Consider the following 5,048-nt stretch of genomic DNA (forward strand, 5'->3'; position numbering starts at 1 on the left):
GCCACAGCCGTGTGTTAGAGGAGGCAGACCCGGACGCTGAGATCAGACCCGGGACCAGGGTTCAATTCCCGACGCAGCAGGGTCTTGAGCCCAAAATGTCCACGGGCTTGGTAATTCTCGCTTCGGTGCCTACTCGAATCACAGGTTCACACTCTGCAACTCTGGGCATTAGCTTGCTTAATCTCCACTACGGCCCCCCGCGGCGGGATGCCTGGCTTTCACCTTGGGGATACCCAGTAGGGGCTATCTCACAGGGAAAAACCAGGACGGGTTCCCAATGCAAAGCGCTTTGAGACCTGACGGTGATATTGCGCTATATAAAAACCTATCCATCCATCCATCCGTGTGCACATTAAACAAAGCTAAACTGTATACCAACCAATAACAATAAGGCACCATTCCAGGCACCACTGTTCAACAATAAAACACCATTCCAAACACCACTGTTCAACTATAAAACACCATTCCAGCCACCAATGTTTAACAATAAAAACCCATTCCAGGCACCAATGTTCAACAATAAAACACCATTCCAGGCACCAATGTTCAACAATAAAATACCATTCCATGCACCAATGTTCAACAATAAAACAGCATTCCAGCCACCCATGTTCAACAATAAAACAGCATTCCAGCCACCCATGTTCAACAATAAAACACCATTCCAGGCACCAATGTTCAACAATAAAACACAATTCCAGGCACCAATGTTCAACAATAAAACATCATTCCAGGCACCAATGTTCAACAATAAAACACCATTCCAGGCACCAATGTTCAACAATAAAATACCATTCCAGGCACCAAAGTTCAACAATAAAACACCATTCCAGGCACCACTGTTCAACTATAAAACACCATTCCAAACACCACTGTTCAACAATAAAACACCATTCCAGCCACCAATGTTTAACAATAAAACACCATTCCAGGCACCAATGTTCAACAATAAAACACCATTCCAGGCACCAATGTTCAACAATAAAATACCATTCCAGGCACCAAAGTTCAACAATAAAACACCATTCCAGGCACCACTGTTCAACTATAAAACACCATTCCAGGCACCAGTGTTCAACAATAAAACACCATTCCAGGCACCAATGTTCAACCATAAAACAGCATTCCAGCCACTAATGTTCAACAATAAAAACATGTTTGGGTCCCACTGTTCAACAATAAAACATTATTCGGGTCCCAGTGTTCAACAATAAAACACCATTCCAGGCACCAATGTTCAACAATAAAACACCATTCTAGGCACACATGTTCAACAGTGAAACACCATTCCAGCCACCTATGTTCAACAAAAAAACACCATTCCATCCTCCAATGTTCAACAATAAAACACCATTCCAGGCACCAATGTTCAACATTAAAACACCATTCCAGGCACCATTGTTCAACAATAAAACACCATTCCAGCCACCAATGTTCAACAATAAAACACCATTCCAGGCACCAATTTTCAACAATAAAACATCATTCCAGGCACCAATGTTCAACAATAAAACACCATTCCAGGCACCAATGTTCAACAATAAAACACCATTCCAGGCACCAATGTTCAACAATAAAACACCATTCCAGGCACAAAAGTTCAACAATAAAACACCATTCCAGGCACCAGTGTTCAACAATAAAACACCATTCCAGGCACCAGTGTTCAACAATAAAACACCATTCCAGGCACCAATGTTCAACAATAAAACCCCATTATAGGCACAAATGTTCAACAATAAAACACCATTCCAGGCACCAATGTTCAACAAGAAAACACCATTCCATGCATCAATGTTCAACAATAAAACACCATTCCAGGCACCAATGTTCAACAATAAAACGCCATTCCAGGCAACATTGTTCAACAATAAAACACCATTCCAGCCACCAATGTTCAACAATAAAACACCATTCCAGGCACCAATGTTCAACAATAAAACATCATTCCAGACAGCATTGTTCAACAATAAAACACCATTCCAGCCACCAATGTTCAACAATAAAACACCATTCCAGGCACCAATGTTCAACAATAAAACACCATTCCAGGCACCAATGTTCAACAAGAAAACATCATTCCAGGCACCAATGTTCAACAATAAAACACCATTCAACAATAAAACACCATTCCAGGCACCAATGTTCAACAGTAAAACACCATTCCAGGCACCATAGTTCAACAAAAAACACCATTCCAGGCACCACTGTTCAACAATAAAACACTATTCCAGGCACTAGTGTTCAACAATAAAACACCATTCCAGGCACCAATGTTCAACCATAAAACACCATTCCAGCCACTAATGTTCAACAATAAAAAAATGTTTGGGTCCCACTGCTCAACAATAAAACATTATTCGGGTCCCACTGCTCAACAATGAAACACCATTCCTATTACCAATGTTTAACAATGAAACACCATTCCATGTTCCAGCGTTCAACAATAAAACACCATTGCAAGCACCAATGTCCAACAATAAAACACTATTCCAGGCACCAGTGTTCAACAATAAAACACCATTCCAGGCACCACTGTTCAACAATAAAACACCATTCCAGCCACCAATGTTCAACAATAAAACACCATTCCAGGCACCACGGTTCAACAATAAAACACCATTCCAGGCACCACGGTTCAACAATAAAACACCATTCCATGCACCACTGTTCAACAATAAAACACCATTCCAGCCACTAATGTTCAACAATAAAACATTATTTGGGTCCCACTGTTCAACAATAAAACATTATTCGGGTCCCACTGCTCAACAATAAAACACAATTCCTATTACCAATGTTTAACAATGAAACACCATTCTAGGTTCCAGCGTTCAACAATAAAACACCATTGCAAGCACCAATGTACAACAACAAAAAACCCATTTCAGGCACCAATGTACAACAACAAAAAACTCATTTCAGGCACTAGTATTCATCAATGACACATAATTCTAGGCACCGCTGCTCAACAATAAAGCATCATTCCAGGCACCAATGCTCAACGAAAAAATACCGTTCAAGGCACCAATGTACAACAATAAAGCATCATTTCCAGGCACCACTGTTCAACAATAAAACACCATTCCAGGAACCAATGCACAACAATAAAGCATCATTACAGGCACCAATGTTCAACAAAAAAACACAATTCAATGCACCAGTATTCAACAATGAAACACTATTCCAGGTACAAATGTTCAACAATGAAACACAATTTCAGGGACCAGTGTTCAACAATAAAACACCACTACAGGCTCCACTGTTCAACAATGAAACACCACTCCTATTACCAATGTTTAACAATGAAACACCATTCCATGCACCACTGTTCCACAATAAAACTCCATTTCAGGCACCACTGTTCAACAATAAAACATCATTCCAGACACCACTGTTCAACAATAAAACACCATTCCAGGCACCCATTTTCAACAATAAATCACAATTCCAGGCACCAATGTTTAACAATGAAACACCATTCCAGGCACCAATTTCCAACAATAAAACACCATTCCAGGCACCACTGTTCAACAATAAAACACCATTCCAGGCACCACTGTTCAACAATAAAACACAATTTCAGGCACCAATTTCCATCAATAAAACACCATTCCAGGCACCAATGTACAACAATAAATCATCATTGCAGGCACCACTGTTCAACAATAAAACACCATTCCATGCACCAATTTTCAACAATAAAACACCATTCCAGGCACCAATGTGCAACAATAAATCATCATTGCAGGCACCACTGTTCAACAATAAAAGAACATTCCAGGCACCAATGTTCAACAATAAAACACCATTCCAGGCACCAATGTTCAACAATAAAACACCATTCCAGGCACAAAAGTTCAACAATAAAACACCATTCCAGGCACCAGTGTTCAACAATAAAACACCATTCCAGGCACCAGTGTTCAACAATAAAACACCATTCCAGGCACCAATGTTCGACCATAAAACACCATTCCAGCCACTAAAGTTCAACAATAAAAAAAGTTTTGGGTCCCACTGTTCGACAATAAAACATTATTCGGGTCCCAGTGTTCAACAATAAAACACCATTCCAGGCACCAATGTTCAACAATAAAACCCCATTATAGGCACAAATGTTCAACAATAAAACACCATTCCAGGCACCAATGTTCAACAAGAAAACCGCATTCCATGCACCAATGTTCAACAATAAAACACAATTCCAGGCACCAATGTTCAACAATAAAACACCATTCCAGGCAGCATTGCTCAACAATAAAACACCATTCCAGCCACCAATGTTCAACAATAAAACACCATTCCAGGCACCAATGTTCAACAATAAAACATCATTCCAGGCACCAATGTTCAACAATAAAACACCATTCAACAATAAAACAGCATTCCAGGCACCAATGTTCAACAATAAAACACCATTCCAGTCACCATAGTTCAACAAAAAAACACCATTCCAGGCACCAATGTTCAACCATAAATCACCATTCCAGCCACTAATGTTCAACAATAAAAAAATGTTTGGGTCCCACTGCTCAACAATAAAACATTATTCGGGTCTCACTGCTCAACAATGAAACACCATTCCTATTACCAATGTTTAACAATGAAACACCATTCCATGTTCCAGCGTTCAACAATAAAACACCATTGCAAGCACCAATGTCCAACAATAAAACACTATTCCAGGCACCAGTGTTCAACAATAAAACACCATTCCAGGCACCACTGTTCAACAATAAAACACCATTCCAGCCACCAATGTTCAACAATAAAACACCATTCCAGGCACCACGGTTCAACAATAAAACACCATTCCAGGCACCAGTGTTCAACAATAAAACACCATTCCAGCCACTAATGTTCAACAATAAAACATTATTTGGGTCCCACCGTTCAACAATAAAACATTATTCGGGTCCCACTGCTCAACAATAAAACACCATTCCTATTACCAATGTTTAACAATGAAACACCATTCTAGCTTCCAGCGTTCAACAATAAAACACCATTGCAAGCACCAATGTACAACAACAAAAAATCCATTT

This window comes from Lissotriton helveticus, chromosome 5_1 (genome assembly GCF_964261635.1).
Source record: "Lissotriton helveticus chromosome 5_1, aLisHel1.1, whole genome shotgun sequence".
Lineage (NCBI taxonomy): Eukaryota > Metazoa > Chordata > Amphibia > Caudata > Salamandridae > Lissotriton > Lissotriton helveticus.